This window comes from Xenopus laevis, chromosome 1L (genome assembly GCF_017654675.1).
Source record: "Xenopus laevis strain J_2021 chromosome 1L, Xenopus_laevis_v10.1, whole genome shotgun sequence".
In the NCBI taxonomy this organism is placed as follows: Eukaryota; Metazoa; Chordata; class Amphibia; order Anura; family Pipidae; genus Xenopus; species Xenopus laevis.
Window position 1 is genome coordinate 80,981,902 of NC_054371.1, and position 27,894 is coordinate 81,009,795.

The 27,894-nt window shown below is 36.7% G+C and overlaps 1 protein-coding gene across 5 annotated transcripts in view; it reads right to left on the reverse strand.

Annotated features, from left to right (window-relative positions):
- Positions 1-27,894, reverse strand: part of bmpr1b.L (bone morphogenetic protein receptor type 1B L homeolog) — a 257,272-nt gene that overhangs the window by 166,231 nt on the left and 63,147 nt on the right. For 2 of the 5 annotated variants that reach the window (XM_018252118.2, XM_018252102.2), the window contains exons 1-2: positions 19,368-19,456; positions 18,721-18,806 (exon numbers count right to left, since the gene is read on the reverse strand). The exons of 2 other annotated variants lie outside the window; for them this stretch is intronic. The gene's annotated coding sequence lies outside the window, so the exon portion shown is untranslated. Of the gene's footprint in view, positions 1-18,720; positions 18,928-19,367; positions 19,457-27,894 lie in introns of those variants that run through there. One more of the 5 variants, XM_041590765.1, reaches the window with a different exon arrangement.

The window sequence follows — 27,894 nt, forward strand, 5'->3', positions numbered from 1 at the left end:
CTGATGCTACAAGGCTGATTATTACATTCTCATGCTAGTTCCACTGGTTTCTGTGCTGCCATATATTAATTATCTATAGTAATTACTTAATCAGCCTTATAGTGTGACATTTATATTCTATTTATACTGTATATTGTCGGTACCTAACTTCAGTAAGTGACAGCAGCACAGAGTATGTGCAATGAATCAGTAGAAAAAAAGATGGGGAGCTACAGGGGCATCTTTGGAGGCACAGATCTTTACTGCTAGAATGCTGTGGTTACTTTGGGCTGGTACAGAAGCTCAAAACATGATGTAGAAAATCTCTGGCCTATTTCTTTAGTTAAGCTTTACTTCTCCTTTAAGTTGTATATGGATATATAGTTATATGGATATAACTGCATACAGTACGTGGCCCTTACCAACTTCAGTGCTAAAAATTAGGGATACATCGAATCCACTATTTTGGATTCGGCCAAACCCCCGAATTCTTTGCGAAAGATTCGGTCAAATACCAAACTAAATCCGAATCCTAATTTGCATATGCAAATAAAAAGTGGGAAGTGCAAAACATTTTTTACTTCCTTGTTTTGTGACAAAAAGTCAAGCGATTGCAAATTAGGATTCGGTTCAGCCGGGCAGAAGGATTCGGCCTAATTTGAATCCTGCTGAAAAAGGCCAAATCCAGAACTGAATCCTGGATTCGGTGCATCTCTAAAATACGTTTAAATCGGGCAGAGATGTTAGTGGAAACAAACCAAAGTCTTTGCAATAACTAAGTAACTTGATAAGTGCAGCATTTGGATGGCAGTTTATATTCAGTACCTATACATATCTTCTCCTGTCATCTTCCCCCATTCTGATATCACCCAGCCTTTGTCTTCTTCTGTATCTAACCACACTCTTCTCTAATACCTCTTCTACCTACTGTCCTCTACTAGAATCCCCAACTGCTATTGCATTTTCTTGTTCACTCTGTTCATCAGCTTTCCTCTTCCATTTTACCAGGCCACCATCCTCCCAGCCTTTAACTTATCCTGTGCTCTATCCACTTCAACTTCCAGTAGCATGTGTCCTCCTCAGTGTGTGTCTCTCTACCCTTGCTCTTCTCCTGTCATTCCACACCCCAACATGCATCACCCTCTTCTTTCATACTTCTTTTTCTGATCTGTTTGAGCCTACTGTTCCAATAGCTCCCTACTTCCCTGCTATGATGACCTTTCCTTCTCAAACCATCCATATTCCTCTCCTTGCTGTTGTCCTCAACATGTTTGCTCCATTCCCTGATCTTTTTTCTATAATCCTTTTATTGCAGATAATTGCATTTGATCACATGTCTAACCTGAATTAATTCTCCCCCAGTCAGTGATTTGGATCCAGGTTTACTAGATGAACAGTGTATTATACATGTACTTAAATATTAGTGTGATTGTCTTTTATTACATTTTATTATAAATATGAAGAAAAAAATATAAAAGTGAAATGGTCTTTGAAAAATACAGGTATGCCATCCCTTATCCAGTTATCCAGAAAGCTCAAAATTATAGAGCCTGTCTCCCATAGAGTCCATTTACAGCACATAATCCTAATTTAAAAGCCTGAATCCATATTGGTGCCAAACCAATATTTATTTAACATTTAAATGATGATTTAGCCGACGTAAAGATGCCTTAAACGACCCTACCCCCCATCTTAAGAATTCAAACATGATAGATTCTATACCTACATAATAACATGGCCTACTCCAACATAAAAATCACGAGCAAGTCGGCTCTTGCTCAAGTGGTCTCTGACCAAGAGTTCCTAGAATTATGATGTTTTCAACCAAGAGCAATTCAAATGTTGCAGTTACTGTACCCAGCATTCACTTTTTCCTCAACCACTGGATGAGCTGCTAAAGCTTGCTTTCGCCTAGTGAAAACTCATGTTATAGTTTAAATGTTATTTCAGCAGGCCAAGTATTAATATAATATGTTACATGTGCAAACAAATTCACTGTATTTGTCAACACTGAATTTACCTTGTTTGTAAACAGACAAGCTTTTTTCTACACAAAGAATACTACTGTAAATAGAACAAATGGCTTGTAAACTTTACATCTGTGCGTGACAGTTGTTGCAAAATATGAGGAAACTGATCTGACATTCTTCCGTGCAGTACAAAACCATCACACTTCTACAGAGATATCAGCTTTATAATAAATAAAATATGTTTTTAACATTTTCATCTATAAGAAACAGACCCACTGAAGTCTCGGTATTTCTTTCTTCAAAATGTGCTCCCAGGTTTTTTAGATAGAGGTTTCACAGCATAGCTTGATACATCAAAATGTCATGGAATATTGGAGTCTTTAAGCTCACTTCCCAATGACCTGTTGATTTAAGACAGCTGTGGATCAAGGGGTAAAATCTTATGGGGTGAAGGATTATTTCGTGAGTACAGTTCCTTAGGCAATTAAGTGAAGAAATAGAGATGAAAGCACTTTATTTTATTAAGATTCAACACTACTGAGAAATCGAGGCTCCAGAGTTAATTCAAATAAAGAGACCCATGTGCATGAGTAATGTATCTTGGGTAACAGGATTTTCAGTTAAAATGCTTGAAATATGTATTCAAATAATTGGTCATGTTTTTTTAAATAGTTTTTTTCTTAATTACTACTTTTCAATTAAATGTTATTTAACATATATATATATATATATATATATATATATATATATATATAAATATATATATATGTTCGTAAGGGACAAGCACTCAGTTTTTCAAAGTTACAAAAATTTATTATAACATCACTCCAATGTTTCGGCCCGCATTGGGCCCTTCATAGTGCCTCCAACGTTTCGGCCCGCATTGGGGCCTTTATCCTTGATGAAGGCCCCAATGCGGGCCGAAACGTTGGAGGCACTGTGATGTTATAATACATTTTTGTAACTTTGAAAAATGGAGTGCTGGTCACTTGATCTGATTGTAATTATCGAACTCAATTTGTACAAGTCTAGAGGTGCTCAGTGTTGCCCAAGCTGAATCACATGCAACATAAAGAAGAATGTAAAGCAAAACATTAGCATATTTCTACAATAAGACTGGTGGACTCATAACTTACAGAACATTTTTAAAGTTGTCTCCCTGGTGTCTAGTAGAAGCAGCAGCGCTCTGCGGATATTATAGTGTTGGACTTCGGTGACGTCACCAAATTTTGAGGCAGCTTCCTCCCTGCTGCCCGAGGCAGCCTTGAGACGCGTTGGGCTCTATTGTAGCATAATGCGCATGTCTCAGATGACGCGCATGCAAATCTAGCAATGCGCGTGCCATCAGTGACCCTGTTAACACGCCCCAGCCAGAAGCGTCTCATAGCTATGGAGATGCACGAGATGCGCAGCCAGGGGACAAAATAATTTTGCAAAGCAGTCTACATTGAGGCACAAATACATTCTTCAGATACGCACCACTAATTTTTAACTCGCTTGTGCAGCTCGTGCTGCTAGTAATGAGTGCAATGTCATATGTGACGCACTCCTGGTGTAAGGGATTTATTTTTCCGCGCATGCGCAATACGGATTGAGAGGCAAAGGAAGCATCTAATGCTTAAGCAAGATGGCTGCCGCATGACTGCGATTGAGAGCAGAACATGAAGATGGAATTTATGCGATTGGATTTGCTTAGGTGAGCTACAACTATAGCGATTCAGGACATCTTTATGAGTACATCAGAGGAAGATAGCTCATGGACAAACAATCCCTGTTTTGTTTAAAGGGTAAGGCATTTTTCAGTAGCAGTATGCACAAAATGTCTCTGTCTTAAATATATTGATAATGGGTTGAGTGCAGAGGACCTCTTGTATTTGTCTATATGTATTTTGTGGTCACATCCTCATTGCACCCCCGCCTAATGGTTTTAAAAATTAGTGGTGAGCGCAACTTTCCCTTGTTTGATATAGTTATACAGGAGCAGTGACCAGCTCCATGTTGTAGCTCCCACCCTTCCCAGCTATAGTCAGGTGATCCCACTGGTGTCTAATAAAAGGGCAGCCAAGTTTGTGAGTTTTACTTTGAAAGCAGCTAGTAAGTTGCAAGTAAAACTTAGTCCCTTTGTAAAATATATAATTATGCAATGAATCAAATGAAAATTGAGCGTAGGATTGGCCAGATATGGGATGACTTTGACGTAGTTGGCCAGCTTAAATATATTGCAATATATGGACAAACAATCCCTGTTTTGCTTAAAGGGTAAAGTATTTTTCATTAGCAGTATGCACACAATGTCTCTGTCTTAAATATATTGATAATGGGTTGAGTGCAGAGGACCTCTTGTATTTGTCTATATGTATTTTGTGGTCACAGCCTCATTGCATCCCCGCCTAATGTTTTTAAAAATTAGTGGTGTGCGCAACTTTCCCTTGTTTGTTATAGTTATACAGGAGCAGTGACCAGCTCCATGTTGTAGCTCCCACCCTTCCCAGCTATAGTCAGGTGATCCCACTGGTGTCTAATAAAAGGGCAGCCAAGTTTGGGAGTTTTACTTTGAAAGCAGCAAGTAAGTTGCAGGTAAAACTTAGTCCCTTTGTAAAATATATAATTAAGCAATTGAATTCTTAATGAATCAAATGAAAATTGAGCATAGGACTGTCCAGATATGGGATGACTTTGACGTAGTTGGCCAGCTTGAAAATATATTGCAATATATGGACAAATAATCCCTGTTTTGTTTAAAGGGTAAGGCATTTTTCAGTAGCAGTATGCACAAAATGTCTCTGTCTTAAATATATTGATAATGGGTTGAGTGCAGAGGACCTCTTGTATTTGTCTATATGTATTTTGTGGTCACATCCTCATTGCACCCCCGCCTAATGGTTTTAAAAATTAGTGGTGAGCGCAACTTTCCCTTGTTTGATATAGTTATACAGGAGCAGTGACCAGCTCCATGTTGTAGCTCCCACCCTTCCCAGCTATAGTCAGGTGATCCCACTGGTGTCTAATAAAAGGGCAGCCAAGTTTGTGAGTTTTACTTTGAAAGCAGCTAGTAAGTTGCAAGTAAAACTTAGTCCCTTTGTAAAATATATAATTAAGCAATGAATCAAATGAAAATTGAGCGTAGGATTGGCCAGATATGGGATGACTTTGACGTAGTTGGCCAGCTTAAATATATTGCAATATATGGACAAACAATCCCTGTTTTGCTTAAAGGGTAAGGCATTTTTCATTAGCAGTATGCACACAATGTCTCTGTCTTAAATATATTGATAATGGGTTGAGTGCAGAGGACCTCTTGTATTTGTCTATATGTATTTTGTGGTCACAGCCTCATTGCATCCCCGCATAATGTTTTTAAAAATTAGTGGTGTGCGCAACTTTCCCTTGTTTGTTATAGTTATACAGGAGCAGTGACCAGCTCCATGTTGTAGCTCCCACCCTTCCCAGCTATAGTCAGGTGATCCCACTGGTGTCTAATAAAAGGGCAGCCAAGTTTGGGAGTTTTACTTTGAAAGCAGCAAGTAAGTTGCAGGTAAAACTTAGTCCCTTTGTAAAATATATAATTAAGCATTTGAATTCTTAATGAATCAAATGAAAATTGAGCATAGGACTGTCCAGATATGGGATGACTTTGACGTAGTTGGCCAGCTTGAAAATATATTGCAATATATGGACAAATAATCCCTGTTTTGTTTAAAGGGTAAGGCATTTTTCAGTAGCAGTATGCACAAAATGTCTCTGTCTCAAATATATTGATAATGGGTTGAGTGCAGAGGACCTCTTGTATTTGTCTATAGCTCATGAATTTTGCCTTTCATTCTCCTTTAAGGTCATTTAAGTGCATGTCTATGTTCCCCTCTGCATACCGACTCTTTTCTAGCAGGTTCATTAGGGAAAAGAATTTTCTGGAAAAGAATACCAGTATTCCTATAACTTTTTCATTTATTTCACTGGCAAGTCTTGGTTTTACCTGTTGGGCTAGTATAATTTGTGCTCGGTGTCAACTTTAACTTGAAGGAACAGGGTATATAATATGTAATATGAGTTAACAATCTGGCTTATTGAAACGTTACGTTGCATCCCATAATTTCAGGATTCAAGTGTGTACCAGCTAGATACAAGGATGGACATTCTGTACTAGAGATAAATCACAGTGTTGTCACAATATTTCTGTAGTTGCTGGGGCCATAGAGGGAGACAAAAATGTCTTTGAAAGCACATGACCACCTCGCTTAGTACTGCCAAAATTGACATCTACCTTACATGTCAAACGCTCCAATAAGCAACTCGCATCTTTGTTAAGGAACTACTGAAGAAAAGATCTGAAGTTCTCTATAGGCCTCCATGTAACTGATTACATGGTATTACAAGCAAGGTGGGTCACTCACAGGTCACATTCTAACTTGCATTCCTAGACTAATTAAAATCAGAAACTTCTTACAATATGTGATTTGAACATGATACCATAAAAAGTAAGCTAAATATTATGTTAAAAATTGTCCATTTGTTGAAAGATGGCATAGTGCCACCCACACAGGTGAGATATGCTTTAAATAAGGAAAGTTCAAATATTCCCTTCATTTTATTGAAAATTCAGTCTCTTGTTGACAATCTTCATCATATTATTTCAGGTCAAAAACTGGTCCCAAAAATGGGTTTCCAAGTTGTTTAGGGTAAGTCTCCATGACAATGTATTATAATCTTCCTACAGAACTAAACAGTAACTAAAACATAATTCCTGATTCCTGTTTGGAAACCCTGCTGATAAGAACTGATATACGTCTGTATTAATTACAGTGGGAGCAAGAGTACTGTCTTATTTAAAACAAATACTACAGTAGGAGAAAAACAATAGGCTAATTTGCTGTTTTACCCTCGAAAATCTATATCTCAAACGGGACAAATTAGCCTGAGATCTTACTCTTTCCTCTTTTATCTCAATCTTTATTTTTGATGTATTCGGACTTAAAATCCTGGAGACTCCTCTTTCTTATCCATATGTTTTTCATTTTGTGCAAAAAAAAAAGATTCTCTAAAGGGCCCTTGTTCCAATATTCTTGCTTGACACATGAAAGTGTTTGAGCTGTAAATGGATACATATTTATATTACATAAAAAGCTTTTTTCTTTTTGTGAAGTTATATCAATTTACAGAAAATGGCAATATGTTCTGAAAATCCAGCGTAGGCGGATCAGTGCAATCAATTCTTAAATGCAAATATCTACTTCCTACAGTACCTCAAGGAAGTCCTGGTTAATGAGACTAAACAAAGGGTTAGAATCTAAGCATAAGGTGCTAGATATGTCTTTAATGTATTTTCAGTTAGGGGAAGAGACTCCTATATCAGAAGATAAGATTATACAGAACAATTATGGGCAGCTTGAGGCCCTCCAGATGATGCTGAACTACACATTCCACTTCCCACTGCAAACAAAATGTGCACAGGTGATTTATGCCATACTCTTCCTATAGTATCTCTGGTATAATCTGTTTATTAATATAAATATTTATTCATAATCCAGCCTCTGCAATGGTAGCATTTGCATATGGAGATCAATCAGTAATTTCCACTTAATTAAAACAAGTAAAACATCAATTTTTTTGTAGGCTTTTACTCTCTTGAAACATTGCCAAAGGTGAAAAGTGTTAAGCTGCTGAGGAAAGGCAAACGAATACATTAAAAGTGGCCTTGATGCAGCGAATATAGCGTGTTTCTTCATTGCTGTCCAGAATTACAAATGCCTTCTAATGTCATATGGTACCACTTTATAACTAGTTCAAAATAATAAGCATTTTGCTGTAAAACATGTTAGAAATATGGGTTTTTCAACTTTTCCACTGTGCTTGGGGCCCTTACATTTTACAGGTATCAAATGAAACGCAGCTTTTAGCTAAACCCATTTCTTTGAAATGTCTGTTATTTTTATTTTCATAGAGTGTACTTTTGTACATTAACATAACTTTAAAATATGTCAAACATACTTTGTGTCCTCTATAAAGAAACATTTGGTTGTGTTTTGTATCAAGTGCACAACTATATGACATATTCTGCTGTCTGCACACTACCCTTAAAGTTAGTCCCATAAACCTGATTGTCCTTGGTTGTTTTCAAAAAGAATAGAATGTTTTTATACAACACAAATTTTGTACAGTCTGATGTGACCAGACATAAAAGTTATGTGATGAATCAGTATTATATTTGCAATAATAAAAGTTAATACAATATTAATTTTGCCATAGTTTCCCTTCTATCAAACAAACACTTGAAATAAATACTTACAGTATATAGGCCTAATGAAAACTTCTGTGATCATGTAATGTTCTAAAGAGCATCTGCTAAATTATTTCCATTAATACCTGGATGCAAATCAAGTAATTAAAGGTTGTTGTATTGTTCCATAAAATGATGAATTTGTGTTAAGTGTCATATCTGTTCCAGACTAAAGGAGAACTAAACCCTAAAGTTGAAAAAAAACATACCCCCCTACCCTACATAGACCCCCCCCTCCCTCCTCCCCCCCATCTTAGGTGCTACCCGGGCAAATGCCCCTAAATCTTTACTTACCCCTCTGTGCAGATTCGGTAATCTTCAGAATGAGACCAGTGTTTCAGCAATTTTCCTGAGTTTTTGGCGCATGTGCAGTTGTCACGAAACAGACAATTGCTCCAACTGCGCATGCACTGCTACACCGGTCTCATTCCAGAGATTACCGAAGAAAAGAAGATGGCTGCCGTGCACTCTGCTGCACCAAGGGGGTAAGTAAAGACTTAGGGGCATTTGCCTGGGGTAGCAGCTAGGCTGGAGGGGAGGAGGGAGAGGGTCTATGTAGGGTAGGGGGGTTTCTAACTCTACGGTTTAGTTCTCCTTTAAGATAGTGTACAACAAAGACTTCTCAAGAAAAACTAGTGATCACAATCCCTTTCAACTAAAGTAGCCACTTCCCATGATCCTAAATGGTAATCAAGTGGTTCTGTAGTAGAGCATCACTTGGGAATTTTCAAAAAAACAGGATGTTTGTAGGGTGTTTTTCAAACAAACCAGTTCTAAATGTAATCACATGGCTGATGGGCATACTATGCTCTTAACTTGTTTGCCACTAGAGTACTTATATTTGAAATGAAATTTGTGGTCTGATGCCACATGCCACTTGTGTCAGAAGTCTCTTTATCCATGATTTGATACCACACAACAACATGACATACAATTCACAATTAGTGATGAGAAAGTTATAGGGGTTGTTCACCTTTGAATTCATTTAGTATGATGTAAAAAAAAAAAAGTGATATTCAGTGACAATTCGCAATTGGTTTTCATTTTTTATTTTTTGTGCTTTTTGAGTTTTGTTTTTTATTCAGCAACTCTCCAGTTTGCAATTTCAACCTACCCTAGCAACCATGCACTGATTTGAATAAGAGACTGGAATACGAAAATGAGAGGCCTGGGTATAAAGATGAGTAATGAAAAGTAGCAATAACTATACATACAGTATGTAGCCTTGCAGAGCAATTTGTTTCTAGAAGGGGTCAGTGACCCCCATTTGGAAGCTGGAAAGAATCAGAAGAAGAAGGCAAATAATTAATCAACTATAAAAAATAAATAATGAAGACCAATTGAAATGTTGCTTAGAATCGGCTATTCTATAATATACTAAAAGTTAACTTAAAGGTGAACCACTTCTTTAATTTAAGGCAGATCCATTTGAAATGTAAGAATATATAGATACTCTATATGGAAAACATTAACTCACAGCTGTCATTTGTATAACTGCATAGGTGCAAGCACGCCCAATGTGGATAGACACCCTTAGAGAATGATGCCCAGGTCATTTGCAATATTAACCAGCATCCTAACTGTTTTGTATCACACTAGAAACAAACCAAGCACCTACTTATTTCTTTACTGCCATGTCTCATTTGGAACAGCAGTTTGCCTGCTGGATGCATTGTTTATGAAAGAGGTGGGAATCTTGTAATCATCAAGTTGTTGTGATTCTACAACTACTATAACATCCAGCCAGCCAAAAACAGCTAGCCTCAGGTTTTCCAACTCTGGACAACACAATAACGCTCCTTTAAATATCAAGTTACCTTCCATTAGCTCCTTCTGCATTGTAAACATGTTTACCTTTCTCAAGCTAATATGAGAATGTGTTTGCTGCAAATCTGCACATTTTGCATGTAACTAACTACTGTTACACTACTTATTTTTCCCCAACTGCTACTTCTTTTATGGGTACGATGTAAAATGTAAAAAAAAACCTCCAGCATGAAGCCATTTGACGTCCAATGTTCTGCTTGCACAAAGCAAGCTCTGAGGCAGGCTTGTGGGTCTAATCTATTACACTGTGGTGTCTTTCTAAAAGGTTGCACAGAGCCCAGCATGGAATGTTATCATTGGATACGGTACAGCTTTCCAAATAAAAAACTTTGTTTTCCTTCCAGTTTTGTTTACTTTAAGGTTCTGAAGATTACAACTGGCAGGTTATTTCTCTATACCACCTTCTCCTCCTACCTTTAAATTGGCCTTCTCTGCAGGTCTCAAAGTAACAAGCTGCCTGTTTCTGCAGAATTATTTGTGTTGAAGCAGAAAGTGGAGTTTTTCAACCACCTGGCATTAAATTGGGAGGGTAACTGATATGTTTAGGAAATACAATATATGTGGAATCACGAAAAAAGAAAACAAGCTAAAAACCAAGAAATAACACTATATAGCCAATCCATTCCTGACTGTGGTATAGCTATGTCAGTAAGAAATATACTCACAGTGTAAATAAATCTCTGATTCATCTTTATGTCTCCACAATTTCCTTCTTGCATTTTAGCTAAGTTCAACACTGGACATATAGGGATTCAGCCATTGTGATCTATAGTCCGATCTATATTTGACCCAGTCTAACAATTAACCATATTTATACTATTACCTGGCAGTTGTAGTGATGTATGTGCCACACAGAGCAAATTAAAAAAAAAAAAAAAAAAAAACATACATTGGACTCTTTCCCATAGCATCTTCTAATTATGGGTTTTGACTATCCACTGCCATTGTGCTAGGTATAATATTTTATGCTTTTAAGGAGAACTGAACCCTTAAAATGAATATGGCTAAAATTCCCATATTTTCTAAACTGAACGTATTGCACAACCCTAATGTTCCAGCTTTTCAATAGCAGCAATGATCCAGGACTTCAAACTTGTCACATGGGGTCACCATCTTGGAAGGTGCGACACTCACATGCTCAGTGGGCTCTGAGCAGCTGTTGAGAAGCTCAGGGCCGGATTTCCATGGCAGCCACCCCTAGGCCACGCCCAAAACATAAACAACATTTCTAGACTATTTTTTTAGTTAAGTTTTAGTTCTCCCTTAATCAATACATGCATCTTAAAAAAAGTGCAACCACCACATGAGTTGGCTTCTGTTTTACAAAAGCAATCATGCCCCAAAACATATGAACGGTGGCGTATACCTGCTTCAAATCAAGCATTATTTGCTGGTATCACAAGCTGCTCAATGGCAACAAGGCAGCAAGTTCACAGAGTTCACACGGGACAAGGCCACAATGAAAATTTGCATTGCAGTCCCTTACACCATATCTGCTAGCTCTACAAGATCTACACGTTCCACCAATAAAGCTCCAAAGAAGTGTGACTGTTCTTGAAAAAAAACCTACTGCATAAAAGAGCTTTTTGGGGGACCCAGTCAATTCAAGTTAGACCATTGATTCATTATGACACTTTCCTGTCATATTTGATGTTTGAGGAATATAGGTATAGGTTCCGTTATTAAGGAATGAACATCTTCCATTATAATCAAGTAATACACATTTTTAAAAATTGTTTCTTTTTTCTCTGTAATAATAAAACAGTACCTTGTGCTTGATCCCAACTAAAATATAATTATTTTTTATTGGAAGCAAAATCAGCCTATTGGGTTTATTTCATGTTTACATCATTTTCAAGGTATGAAGACCCAAATTATAGAAAGATCCATTATCCGGAAAACCCCAGGTCCTGAGCATTCTGAATAACAGGTCCCATACCTGTATAATGAAATGCTAGAAATCCTTTTTTTACCATGTTTAATATGCCCTTAAATTTCTATAAAAATTAGAAGCTGACAAATCATAGGTTGTAATGAATTGATTCAAACTGATTTTTAATTAAAGCAAATAACAAATCAAATATGATTAAATACAAAACAAGCCAGAATAACACTAAACTGATCTAATTCTGATTAGAAGTAAAGCAAAACCCTTTGCTACAATATTAGATACAGTGCCACCCAATTGCCATCTAGTTAAAAATGACATAGGGCTATTGAGGATGGGGCATGTTATTAGATAATTAAACATTAAAATAATTCAAAGTCAGTAATAAGGAGCATGGATTGCACAAGAGCTGTAAGAAGTGTATCCTAGAGTTCAGATCTAGTTTTAGCTTTTTCTATTTGTTTATTAATAACCTTACGGTTGTTCGCATAAGCAAAGTCTATTTAATTGGTGATGACAGAACAGGAAGCTGGATGTCTACAATTTTTAGGATAGATGATAGATTTAAACAATAAATGTCAGAAGATATTTAAACCTCTGCAATGTCTTGATCTGCATTCGGGAAGTCAAAATAACAATTGAACATATGCATTTATTGGGAATAGTAGACTAAATGACTTACAAAATCATCTATAGCAAAGATTAAAAGAATATTGCTTCCTGACTAGGGATGTAGCGAACTGCCGATTTGGTGTTCGCGAACACCGGCAAAAAATGCGAACGTTCGCGAACAGTTCGCGAACTTCGAACACCCGCTAAAATCGTTAGAATCGAACGATCGAAGGATTTTAATCGTTCGATCGAACGATTTTCATTCGAATCGAACGATCGAAGCATTCGATCGAATGCTTTTCATTCATTCGAATGCTTACAATCGTTCGAACGAATGGAAATTGTTCGATTTTTAGCGGTCGAAGGAATTCGAATGGTCGAATGGTCGAACGATCGAACGCGAACTCAAAATGCGAACGTCGCGCGACGTTCGCGAACATTCGGCGGACGCGAACGGTCGAAGTTCGCGCGAACAAGTTCGCCGGCGAACAGTTCGCTACATCCCTATTCCTGACACATTTTTATCTCTAATAAGAGGAAATGTGCAAAATGCAATATCAGAAGAAGGGAGCAAAATTCAAACAAAATATAAAAGAGATTGTGAGTAAAGATTAATAATGTAATATTTGTTTGTAATATATGGTGTTATTTCTTCAGTTGCAGAGTTCTAGTTCCTAATAACGTCCATAAGGTGCAATGATAATTGGTACTACAGGTATGGGACCTGTTATACAAAATGGCCAGGACTTGGGGTTTTCTGGATAAGGATCTTTCCATAATTTGGATCTTCATACCTTAAGTCAAATAGAAAATCATGTTAACATCAGATAAACCCAATAGGCTGGTTTTGCTTCCAATAAGGATTACTTTTATCTTAGTTTGGATCAAGTACAAGGTACTAATTTATTATTACAGAGAAAAAGGAAATCATTTTTAAAAATTGGATTACTTGGATAAAATGGAGTCTATGGTGGCCTTTCCTTAATCTGAGCTTTCTGGATAATGGATCCCATATCTGTACTTTGTTTAGAACCAATTGTTCACTTTAATTTAGCTTGTATGGTAACAGTGGTGGGGAAGCACCCAGTACCGTAACTAGAGGGGGGCGGGCCCTGGTGCGTGACGCACCCCCTGCTCCCCTGGTAGTTCCGCCACTGGAAGCACCCTTCTCTGTTTTATATGGAATTTCCTAATAGACAGCATAGGCACCGTCTGGACAATTTGTGTATTTTCTCTTAACTGGACAGTATAGAAAGGAGACGAAAATTCCTTTGAGCATATTTGTTTTTTTTCACATATAAATGACATATTGTTTAAAGAATTTATATATATATATATATATATATATATATATATATATATATATATAATACACAAAAGCTATGAATATCTTGTAAATTATATCCTTATAAACGGTGAGTTCTGATGTCATCAGTTATAAACGGTGAGTACTGATGTCATTTCTGTTACATGACTCACTGAAATTTGTGTATTATAATAAATAAAGTACCCCCAGTTGCAAAATATGAGGATATTAGAAGTTACCTTGGAGTTCCATGACCTGTATAAAAACACTTGGCCTTCGGCCTCGTGTTTTTATATGGTCATGAAACTCCTCGGTAACTTATAATATCCTTATATTTTACAATAGGAGGTACTTTATTCACTATATATTACACACAAGCCATGAATATCTTGTAAATTATATCCTTATAAACGTTGAGTTCTGATGTCATCAGTTATAAATGGTGAGTGCTGATGTAGTTTCTGTCACATGACTCACTGAAACTTGTGTATTATTATAGATAAAGTACCCCTGTTGCAAAATATGAGGATATTAGAAGTTGCCTCGTAGTTCCATGACCTGTATGGCCTTGTGTTTTTATATGGTCATGAAACTTCTCGGTAACTTACAATATCCTTATAATTTACAAGAGGGGGTACTTTATTCACTAAACCATGTTTCATTTTAAACATCAGGTGTTTTTGTCTGCTGCATTGAATTCTACATTTTGTATTCTGTAGCTAAATCATTTTGCACCTTTTTGGAAATTAATTACTTTCCAACAATAGTGGTGAGGTGAAGTATTGCAAGTAGCTGCTATTTTTTTTAAAATTATTTTATTAAAAAAAAGCTTCCCTGTTCAAATCGGCTTAAAGAGCTCTAAAAAATCATTTATCTGGATTAAAAAATAAGAAGCAATATTTTCACTATGAGATGAAATATATAGTGATTTTTTACTTCAAATTAAAAAGTAAGGCCTTCAAAAACTTTCAATACTCAGCAATTTGCGCTATAAAATGCCACTCAACCCCCATCTTGTGAGCAGACAGTCAGTAGCCTAGCAGCTCTGAGTTTTACTTTGATAAGGCAGAGCTGTGACTACTCACATTCTAATGTGCTTCTGGGGAAAGAACATCTGGACACACCCAATATTGATTTTTAACAAAGACTCAGACCAGAAAAGGCAGGGATTCTTAACATACTGGCCAGGATCTAATACAATGACATTGCCTCCTACAATAGGTCAATAAGACAGGTACATATCTAGTTCAATATTTTGGTCAAACCACTGATTCCCCCAATTAATTTGGGTTCACATTTTGTGCAGTTATGGCCAGTTTTAAATAATTACTTTTATAGCCGATCCTTTTTTTTAACAGCAATAAAAATTAGGTACCATATCTTATCATTGCCTACAAGATGAGGGTGATTATTTAAAACACTTGTATGCTCTTTTAAAGACTGACAATTAACATATCTGGGTGATTCCTGCTTGATGGCTCCTGTATTTTCCCTAAGCTCCACGTTTCCTGTTCAAATTGAATAAGTCCATGTACAGACAATGTTCCCCCATCTGTGAGAAAATGTGAGCAGACAATACCCTGTTAACTGTTAATTCAGGATTCTGTTTGTTAATGTCACAACATGCCTTTTCATTGAAGAACATTTTGTGTAAGCTTTCTGACCCTTTCAAACAAATTACAGCTGAGCTCCATACTTGTGTACCTACATAAGCCACGTTTATGTTTAGAATTTAATGCTCCCATGCCACAGAAAAACTCTCTTAGGCACTTGCTGGGAATTTTATTAACATAGCCTGTGTTTCAAATGATAAGCTTGTATACTCTCTGGCATACACATAAAGTTTCTTAAAGGGACAATTTTTGTATTGATTTTTATTGCTGTTATTAAAAAATCCAACTTACTTGTATGAACTTCATTTGTTCTTGTTAGATTTAATGACACATTTTTCTTGCTTTGTAACAGTAACTGATGTTTGAATAACTGTTGAAAAGAAGTGGACACTCCTAGATCTATTAGAGATGGCAAATCCCTACAGTCAGTAACAGTTTTCCACATTTGTTTTGTGCAGAACTGTGCAGCCACGGTACACTACCACCATTCAGAATTACAATGAAATCAACTTAAAGGAACAGTTGCACCAATCAATGCTCAGGCGCTCTGGAAAACCAATTAAACTGTTGGTGTGTTCAGTTAGAAAAGATTATTGATCTCTTCTGGGGACAAGTATATTTTAAGTTGTCTGAACATAATAGTAGATATAATGTTTTGCTAACTAATTTTTATGGCTGGAGAAAGTTTTTTGGTAGCAGGAATTGGAATTCTTACTAGCTCTCTAGGGTACTCTTGCCGTTGTAGTGGCATAGAGGTTGATTTATTACTATATATTATTCAAACTAGCAGCTTTGCTTATTCATGTCTTTTGCAAGAGTCTGCAATTATTGGGTGGAACATACTATAGTGGAACTCAAGGGGTCAAAAGGAAGCCCAGAAGCTTTAATTGCCTGCTGAAACTAAGGAATTGGGTGACTTTTTTGTAAAACTGAAGGAGGGCAGATGTCACAAAATGCACAAGGAACACTATGGGGTTATTTACTGAAACTCAAATTTTTCTGGTTGGGTTTTTTTGGGGCGAAAACTAAAATTTTTGGTGGATGCTGCAAAAAGCCCAAATCCAAAAATATGCCATGTATAAGTCAATGGCAGATGTCCCTATCCAAATTTGAAGATATAGCGGTTTGCACTGGTTTAGTCCGATAATCCGAATAATATAATAAATAGTGCGATTTGTGATATAACTCTGAAATAATCGTTCTATTTGACTTTTATCGATCTGATTTATTAGAGTTATTTTAATGATAAATAGGGCAAAATCGTGGATGAAAGTTTGGTCGAGCTTTGTTTAATATAAAAATGAACCCCCCATGTATTAAAAACATACATACATATGTGTATAATCAGTTTATTTAAAGTAAGAATCACAATGCTCAATAGTATTGGCAAAAGTTGGTGCAGTAGTTTATGAAATTAATCACTGCATTGCATGGTGCAATTGCCACTGTTTGTCTTATCTGTATTGAAATTAATGAGATTAAGACAGGCAACATGTTTCTTTCTCAAAATAAAATAGAGAAAAACATAAATGGAGAGTGGCTAAAATAAGGGTATCAAAATAATTTCTTCAAATTTTGTGTACAAATTTTTTAAACTAACAAGACCATTTTTCCAGTTTCTCATTTCAATGATAATAACACAAGTAATGCATTGTGGTTGGATGTTATTCAATATAAAGTGTGCACCATTGTAGGCAATCAGATATGGGCTTTCAGCTCCTAGCTTGCAGTAGCCAGTTCAAAGCTACAGTACAGTATTTGGTTGTTGTGGATTATGACACTGGTGCAAAATTCATAAATGAGCCCCAACTAGTTCCTACTTTGCACTCTGTACCACTATCTGCAGAAAAATCTTCATATAATATACAACAGTCAAAAAAGGGTGTGTGAAGTGGTGCATGGATCAAATAATATAACTCAGGAAAGACTTCAAAGGTTTTGCATCTCAGAAATGAGAAGAGAGAGGTGATAAGGAAATTCTGCATTTTTTGGAAACACAAACATAGAAAAACAAGGGCAAAGTCTGAAATGGAAAGAAAAACATTAAAGGGTAACTTAAGTAATCCCTATTTACTGAACTGCCTTCCAGAATACAAGGTAGGAGCCAACAGCAAACAAAATGTAAAAATACCTGAACAAATAACAAGAGCTTTAACAGTCTTAAAACAAAAATATCCATATTTTATATCTAATGACAAGATGGGTTAATTGTATGTATTCCGCTATTGAAATTTGCTTGTATAAATCTGGCAACTGAGTTAAAATTAAAACAAGTGACGCACAGTCAGACTACAACAATTATTTCTACTACAGGTATTACATTTCCCTGTCAAATATATGTCTGAAGCTGGAAAACAGTACAGTTCAGGGAAATTTCCTAAGAAAAAAAGTCCCCCATGTAATTGAATAGTGCTATAAACAGCAGGAAATTGAGCTGAGTAATTTATGCTGACATTTGGATTCAGAGAAAAGTCTCAGAAGAATATCTTGTGCTTTATTTAGCTAAATTGTTAGCAGTGCGTGCAACTAGAAAGTAGGTGTAATGACTGATATGGGCCTCCCTATAGCCTGTTTGTGCTTCTGTAATTGGATAAAACATAAAACCAATTCAGCTTTGGTGCATGAGGACTACCAGAGCAAAGAAGAATGTAACACAGGTCTTTGGTAATAAAAGAATCTCTTTGTGACTATACAAGCACAGTGACAAACCATTGCCTGTTTATCAATCAAGGATCATAAATAAATCTGGGCTCTAGAGAAGTCTCGAAATGAAACATGGACCATGCTCTAAAAATACATCGTTTGGAAATGTCTTTGCACCACAGTAGGCAGGAAAATGCCTGTTCGGGACAACTACACCGTGCTTATTTATTTTTCTAATCAATCTAACTACACTGCCTTCATTCATCTGTATACTGTTTTTTTACAGAAAATGTTTATGTCCTACTATCTACATAACAGTTCACTGAACTACATAATAGTTCACTGAATGTACATAATACTTCACTAACTTAATGTGCTTAAATATAGTTATAATACATAATTATACTTGAATACAAACAAGCATACACAAAATGATGTTGAAAGTGATACCTTTTATCCCAAAAAATCCAGAAGTAAAATTCACTAGCCTGACTGTTAAGAATATGAATGACAGAACATTCCACATAACAACAACAGCATACAAAGTGCTAGGAATGACAAAAACATCATCAAAGTCACAGAAAGGGCAACTCGTTGAATCATTTTACCTGTCTATGTGCCTGAACAGTTCTAACTTCTGCTTCCAGATGCTTCTATTTACATCCTTAGTAGTATAATCTTCTGTATATCTCCCCTGTTGGTGATACAGGTAATTTAAGAGGAGAGGCATGGGAGGGCAAAACTACATTTGCATCGTATTTCCATATCTGCAAACTGCATTTCTACGCAGGTATATAAACACTTTCATTTAGTACAGTAGTAGTCACTTTAAAATGAAAATTTCACACAGAAAAAATCTCATCAACAACTTTAGCCCAGATTTGAATTCAATAGAGCAATGCTCCCTTCTCCAAGAGAAAAGGCTATAATCTTTCTAAATATATCAAAGCATGTATGCAATCGCCTTACAGCTTCAATGATTATGTTAAAAGATAAAAAAGGAACTTATATCTGAACTCTATCTGGCCCACCGTAAAACCGACCACACAAACGTTCTCTCTGTGTTGCAGAATAAAACACTCTCTCTGTCACCTTTCAGGTCTGGGTTCCCTGCACATTTCTCGTTACTTGTAATTAGCTGTGTGCCAACCTTTGCTGCATTTCATAATAAATCCCTTGACCACATTTTCGGCAGAGTTGGCAGAAATGGAAAGGTTCTATTCATTAAGACAGAGAACAAGCCACATAAACTCACCACACTGCACAGCTTTCTCACAGGATTCCAGCACGCTACAAATTTCAACAACCATCCTTCTCTATGCTTGAAAAAGCCTCCCATATGACTGTGATTAACTAGGATATGAGAAAGCTCCAATCAACTTTTCCCTATTCGTGAGACCTCCTCCCCCCAGTGTTACATGTGGTGTAGGGACTGGGTTATGCCTGCACTTAAACAGTAACCATCTGTTACTTGCAGGAAAGCTGGGTCTCCTTCTCAGGTTTCCCTGCTTGTAGAACTCTAATGTATTAGCACAATAACTTTAGCTTTAGTTTGTGTGGCTTCCCTTTACAAAGACAGGGAGAGCAGAATCCCTCATCCTACGGGCACCGCAATCTGCACTGCAGGTCCTCACAAATGCTCAGATTTTTTTCCAGCTGCTGTTCTCTGAAATTCCAATAGCTACAAACCACAAATGCTACAAATCTCGCAGCACATGATGCTTGATGGGTGGTTCTTGGACAAAATTTACTTTTGAAGGGAAAACTATTATCCAGAGCGTCAAATGGTGACAAGTCAGAGGACATGTAATTAAATCATTTTACTGTTACAGAGAGTACATCGTTACATTTTTATAATACGTTTGATTTCTACTTAATCGCTACCAGCTAGTATAGTATTGTTTAGCATTGACTTGCTTTACTTTACATTTTACAGTTCTTGTACCTCTGCCCTTTAAAAATTTAAAGGCTGTGGATCACTAAATGCTGTAGCATTAGACCACAGAATGCCTAGTGTTAGAGAGTCAGCCTGGAAACAGTGGAAGACTACACAGCTCATTTACTACAATAAAACAGACCCAGAGACCTGCGGCTACCCCCTTGAATACAGCACTGCTTGCGTTTGGCAGTACTGTATAGAAAAGGGTCAGGGGGGCGTCAACTTCCCCAAAACTGAACACTAACTTGACCCTAAATTCAGTGTCAATCAGACGTGGAAGTTAGGGATCAGCCAGTGTCCCCTAATACTGCAGTTTGCATTATTATGTCAGATTTGTTGATCAAGGGATGGTCCGAATGTGGATGACTTCAGAAATGTTAAATGTTCATTTTAATATACATTAACAGCTTAGTTCTGGGTGGAGTATTAAGAAATGGGTTATGAGTGGAGTATTCAGAAAGGTTATGGACACAGGAAAGGGAAGGAGCAAACGGTGTGGAGAGAGCAGTCAGGAATAAAGCGGACTTCTACCCTGCAGTCTGGAATCTATGTGTGCATTCTTCCAGTTCCACAACACCCTGCACTGGGTTATCACAAATGTTTATTTTATACTATGGGAGCAGGCCCCTTTCATTTTTCTTGTTTATGAAATTTTAATACCCAAGTGCAAAAGAAGGCTTGGGTAAAGGGGAAGTAACATTATCTATAATAAAAACAATGCAATTCTAACCAACTCTTTCATCAATACCAACATTTCCAATAAGGTAAAAATTGTTTTTAAATGCAATTGTTACTGAAAGCAGTATTTATCTGCACTTTGCTATTCCCATGTACCACTGATATAAAGAAGCCGTGTTACGTTCTCCAGTTTAATTCCCACACTTTTGTGATTCTCCTTCTTTACAGGTCTGTTAATCACAGTACATGCAATCACTGTGGGAACTGGAGTCGTGGCTGGAGGGGAACTGATGTAAATTATAAACAACATCTGTAAACAGCTGGGTAGTATATAGGCGATATATACACATACATAATGGGTAACAATGATAATACATATATGAAAAACATCACAGTAACACATTAAATACAGCCCATCTCTGCCATTTTAAAACATTCAATAAACTTTTCTATATTATGAGCACAAAAACAAATATAAATAATGGTCAGTTAATTAGCAGTTTACCTACTGGCAAGTTTTTTTTTGATATTTGAGAGAAAAAGGAGTACCCTAAAGAGAGCAGCTTAAGTTTAAAAGGTGTTGTTCATCTTTAACTTAACTTTTAATATTTTAAAGAATGGCAACTTTTCAATTGGTCTTATTTTTTTTCATTTTTATAGATTTTTTAATTATTTTACTTACCAGCTTTCAAATGGGGGTCACTGACCTAATCTGAACAAATACTCTGTAAGGCTACAGATGTATAGTTATTGCTACTTTTTATTACTCATTTTTCTTTTCAGGCCTCTCCTATTCATATTCCAGACTCTTATTCAAAGCACTGAAATGCAAACTGGAGAGCTGCTGAATAAAACTCAAAAAGCACAAATAATAAAAAATGAAAACCACTTGCAAATTGTCTCAGAATATCACTCTCTACATCATACTAAAACTTAACTTAAAGATGAACAACCCCCAAAATTTTTTAAAAATAATTACATTTTTCTCTGTAATAGTAAGGCCGTACCTTGTACTTGATCCCAACTAAGATAATTAAAAGGTTTGTGAGGTTTTGTATTAACTCACAACTCAAATGTTTTCTGATTTAAGAAAAAACTCGAATCATTGAATTCAGATGCAGAAATGGATAACTCAAATAAATTTTTTGGTGAAAAAAAACTACAACCGCTTGGATTAAACGAGTTTTCTAGCAAAACCCACTGAAAAAACGTGAACATTATCTAAAGGTTCAAGGGACCTCTGCCATTGACTTCTACATGACCTCAACAGGTTTTAGCTGGAGTATTTTCAGATTCAAGTTATTTCCAGGTTTGAGGTTTAATATATCTAGAATAATTTACAAAAATTTGTGTTTTGACTGAAAAATACCCTCGAAAACTCACATTTTTAGGGTAAAAATCAACTCGCCCTTTGCTAAATAATGCACCTAATGTTTAAATTATGTTTTAGTAGACTTAAGGTATGTATGTAAAGGTACGCTAAAGGAGAATTCTAGCGTTTTCCAAAAAAAAAACCCTACCCCCCCACCCTGTGTAGACCCCCCTCCCTTCTTCCCACCCCAGCCTAGCTGCCCCCTGGGGAAATGCCCCTAACTTTATCCTTACCCCTCGGTGCAGATTCAGGCATCAGAGTTCCACGCAGCCATCTTCCGTGTCTTCGGTAAGCTGAGTGGAAGACAGGCGAAGCGGCGCATACGCAGTTGGAACAATTTGGCGGTTTATGACAACTGCGCATCCACCGAAATGGACTGAAATTGCAGAAGTGCCGGAAGAAGACATGACTCTGCGCCGAGGGGGTAAGTATAAAGTCAGGGGCATTTCCCCGGGGGCAGCTAGGCTGGGGGGGAGGAGGGAGAGTGGTCTACGTGGGGTGGGGGTAGGGTTTTCTTTGGAAAACGGTTTAATTCTCCTTTAAAGAGGTTGTTCACCTTCAAACAACTATTTGTTTTCCAATAGATCACCATTAATAACGACTTTTTCCAATTACTTTCTATTTCCGGTGTCACCGTTTTTCTATTATTGAAGTGTAAATTATCTTTTTTCACCTCTGGGGGGTCGCCGACCCTGTAAACTGTTCTAAATTTATACATTTAGTTGATACATTTCTTATCTTTGTCCCTGCTGAGCAGAATCCCTGAGTTTCATTAACTGCAGCTGTTGCAAAATTTTAACAGTTTAGAGTCTGCACCTGAATTACTGAGTTGCCAGACTCAAACACCAGAGACACGAACATTCAACTTTAAACTTAAATTTAAATATATATAAAATAAATAATGGAAAGTGATTAAAAAAATTTTTTATTTCTGGGGAACAATCTAAAAACAACTGAACTGAAAAAAAGTGTTTGGAAGGTGAACAACCCCTTTAAGGTAAGGTATGTAAAGACCCCTTATCTGGAAAACCCCAGGTCCCAAGCATTCTAGATATCAGGTCCTATACCTGTATATAATTTTCTATTGTACATTGCTGCAGAATATGTTGGTGCTTTATAAATATATGTTAATAATATTAACTTCAGCATCAGGAAAACTTCACATTTCATACAATAAGCTTCCTGGTCAGAATCAAACCCAGCACACAGCTAGCCAACACTTTATATAATGAAGGGTTATTACAGATAAACTGTTTGTGAATCTGAATTTATATTGTCACAACACATACATATTACATTGGCAGCCAATGAATTTCATCACATGTACTGAACTTCACAAGCTTAATCTTTGGTTCTGATTTATAATGAGATGGAAAAGCCCAAGGGATTTGAGTTGCAGACCAGACAGATGATGATCTGTAACATGTTTCTCTCACATATGACTGTACATCATTACAAAATAGAGATATTAATTTTCATTCTCTGAAACATCATCCTCTCATCTGCCTTTAAGGCTATGAAATTGAAGCTGTAGATGATACAGTGCATATTTATTTTGGATGTTGCTATGATATGAATAAAGTGGATCTTATTAAAGGGGCAGTATACCCCCTGATTCAATATGAATTTGATAAATGGGTCTTTTCTTGAAGATACATTTTGCCTGCAGTTTTTTGAAATAGCTATGGTTTCTGTAATATCTTTGTCTGAACAAAACAAAACGAAACCGCTTCTCAGTTTCCCTGTTCCTAGTTTTTGCGAGGTAGTTAATCAGATTACAAGAGCACAAATAACCATCCTGCTAATCTGTTTAAAAAAAACAAGGCTAACTCACAAGGTAAATTATAATTGTAAAAAACAAAACAATTATCAGCTAGTGCTTTATACAGAAGAAAAAAGTGGATTTTTGTTTTTAAAGCATAGGCAGAATGTATTTCATCATCAAATTTGTTTATTCTGTTATCTAAACAGTTCCAAATTATGGGAAGACCATCTCTTATAGGAAACGTCCTGTAGTTGTTATACTGCATCAGGAAGTGCAATATGCCTACTATAGGCTTCAGTGAAAACCATACTAGCATAAACACCTGCACTTATCCAGTACAAATGATACGCTTGACAGACCTGAAAGCAGCTAGATCTTCAAATTAATTGAAAGAGAAAACAAATAATAGTGGAGAACTATTGTTAGGGCTAGTGCTGGAGATTGAATGAAGAGAAGTCAATGTGCTGAGTAACTATTTTGTTTTATAAAGAAAAATGTACACATACCCCTGCAGGCAATTGAAAATGGGGCAGGCTTAAAAAAACAAGCCCATGAGACAGGCCAAAGGTCAAGGGCAGGTTGCAGATAAATGTAATCCAAAAACAGAAGATGGTCAGGACAGGCAGAAGACTGGCAGAGTCAGGAAAAAGGCTGAGGTCAAACCGGGGAATCAGATCCAAAGGGAACAGGGACATGAGCAGACATACTAGGCAGGAGCAAGACTTACTAGGCAGGAGCTGGTTATCGGGAACAAGGTTGCAGGAACAGGTTCAGGAACAGGGTCAGGAACTGATCACAGGAACTGGAGAAAATCAAGTTCAGGAACATGATCAACACTTCATGAGGCTAGGATAAGGAAGGTTGCCCAATGATCCAGCATTGGGTAGTCTGGAAAGTGGGCTTAATTTGCCCTCTAAGGAGCAATTGCCCACAACTGGAACATGGGTGTTGGCAAAAGCATATTGACCTGGAAGCAGTCACAATTGATATTTCCTCTGTTTCAGGCTGATGCCACACTGCCTCCTGTGGCTCAGATATATAACAGGTCCCTGATTCGAATCCAGGGAGTTTCTTACAACTATACTGTAAGTTAAAACATTAAATAGCTAAAATATGTAGACATCAGTACAAGCTCAAAACCTAGATTAATAGCAAACTCCTGGAAAGATAAATTCCTGGTTGGTGGAATTGAATACCGCACCTCGGAAAAAAGTTTTTAAGTGACCTAAATGGCCCTTCAGACTGATGCTCATGAAGAATATTCATCTTGGCATGTATTATATTACAAAGGAGTATGCAACTGGTCTAGCTTACATTTTATGTGCAGCAAATTACAAATTTGCACAATGTTGAATTGTTTACAGCCTTTTTAAGAATAGACAGGATAGAAGACGGCAATTGAAGGATATCCCAAAAAGGTGCTATAGCTCAGTCTGATCAGTGAATATATTGTATCACTGTATTAGATTGCAAGGTCTATAAAGTAGGACCTCCTTCTTTCTGTGCTACTATGTATCTATGAATACTGTATACATCTTAAATACAAATATACTATTAATTCATTTAAAAAAGTACTGTGCTGTGTATACAAACATGGATGTATAATAATGACATACAATACATTAATGTTTTCTTCTTTATTGAAGACTGGATGAATTCTGGCAACGGTGTGCAGTATAAAAGAAAGGCAACTAGGAAGGTAGGGGGAGAGGCAAGTAGTAGTAATTTAGGATACTTGAGAGGGGGGTACTCAGAAAAAGACAGATAAATCTAGATAACATCTAAATAAAAATGGTCCTATAGCCATACTAGTTGACATTACTAGAAGATGTGGCAGAATGTCTATAGGATAGGATAAAGGGGTTGGGAGAAGGTGATGGGTTATAATTATATGAAAAGTTCTTAACTGATGTAATCTTGCACCGGTCCAACCCCCCTGGATGGGCCTTACCTATGTAGCATCTTGTTCCCTAAGTTCTTGTTAAAAAAACACTAAGGTGCATGCTTTTGCCCCCCTTATTGCTGTTGCACCTACCTCTACCACTATGGTTTTTCAATAAACTAAAACTCTCTAGTTTTATTTACCTAAATGAATCTGACAAGAACTGCAATAAACAACAGTTTTATTCACCAAAAACAAATTAGCAGCTTTAATTTGATGATATCATGTTCAGATTCCGGTTGGGTGTAACAGTACACTGATAGCAAAAGATAATGTTCCTATGATATCTTGCTAACTGAACAATTTTGTCCTATTCTTAATCAGTATTTGCAGTAGTTTAAAACACTGGAAAACTTATTTAACACTGGCATGTGCCAAAGAGCAGGTCAAAATAAATGACATAATTTTATAAAAAGGTCTATTTCTTGCAGCTGGCTTCTGATTTTCTCATCCAAAAGGCTAGTGGCAGAAAAACAGCTAAAGATGAATCCTTTCTATTGCTCTTTGTTGTTTTGCTCTCAAGGCTTAAAAAAAATCCTAAATTAGTCCAATCTGGAGTGTCTGTCTGAAGTTCCACAGCTGTATGATATGAGATTTTCTAAACATTTCTAAACTCTTGTGTGACCTTGCAGGATCAAGCCTCTTATGTGCACTTAGCCACAGACTTGTTAGCATATGTATTACAGAATTTAGCTTCTACACCACAAAAATGTGTAAGTACCTTTCTGCAAACTATCAGATTATCATGAGATTAACTACTCAAAAGTATAGTACATCTCTCCAAAATCAAATGCATTTAAATGTTTGGAGTTGTACTAAATATGCTAAACAAACTTACTTTTAGGGCAAGATTTACCAGTCTTACCAGACATACCAGTTTGTGAGCTAGGAACACACAGAACTACTAGATAGATATTAAACAGCATTATAGTTGCTGTGGCACATCAATAGTGTGACTCCTGATTCTTACCTCTGACTTCCTTTCATTTTTATTTCTCCTCACCCTTGTCTAACCCAATAAGGTTACATTATCTATAGCATTTTAACACTTGTAGTAATAGAACCTGTGGTGCTGAATTCAGTAAAAGTAGACACACATCACTAAAGTCTGGCCATCCCTCATTTAAAGGGCATCTGCTGTGCGAAAATATGTTCCCCAACCAAAGTTGTGGGCTAATGGAGCCTGCTCTCTGGTTTGGGGGAAACAGTATTTAGGCGCCAGGAAACCCAAACCGGAAGTGAGCTCCCTGTTTGAGCGGCCATGTTGAGGCACACACATGCGCATAATGAGTGAATATTGCAACTTGCTCATTATGTGCATGACTTCAGAAGCTCATTATATATGCTCACATAGAAGCTCACATATATGTTTTTTATTACAAAAAGAATTTTAGATGTTTTCTGCAGACCCACAATTTAAGTTGAGGGCACAAAATAAAGTTATGTCAGAATAGTAAGCATTTCACCTTTACATGGCAGTTCCTCATCCACCACTTGATATCATGAACAATTTAGTAATCCTTTCTTGCACAGTTGTGAAGAACAGCCATCTGCTAGCTTGTAATTACATACAGTAGTTCTTCAGATGAGAACATAATGTCCACACATGTGCAATTAAACTCTAAGAAGAGTTTAAATCTGTGATGTTATTTGAAAGACCTGCAATATATGCAAAATGGATTGGGCATCACACTCCTAGAACTTGCCAAGTGAACAGAGTCCCACATGTATAGATAGTTCATCATAGAGCAATAATGCGCCCAAGTGAATGAGGTCATTTCAAGGCCAGCACTTCCAATTCCAAGATGGTTCACTTCTCGGATCTGACTTCCCAATATCCACCCCTGCCATGTCTTCTTAACCACCCCATACCCCTGAGACATACTATTGCCACGTCTCTTTATTAGTCAAGGTAGAATTTTTTTTATGAATAAAGTAAGTATACTATTTTAATGTGTTTATTTAAAAAACACCATTGCTCAATGAGCACGACCTTTAATAGTTCTCTTTTTTCCAAAGACAGTTGTTAAATAAATCAGGAAACTATAGAAGACAAGGTAAAAAGAGCCTCACTGTGACTAAAGTC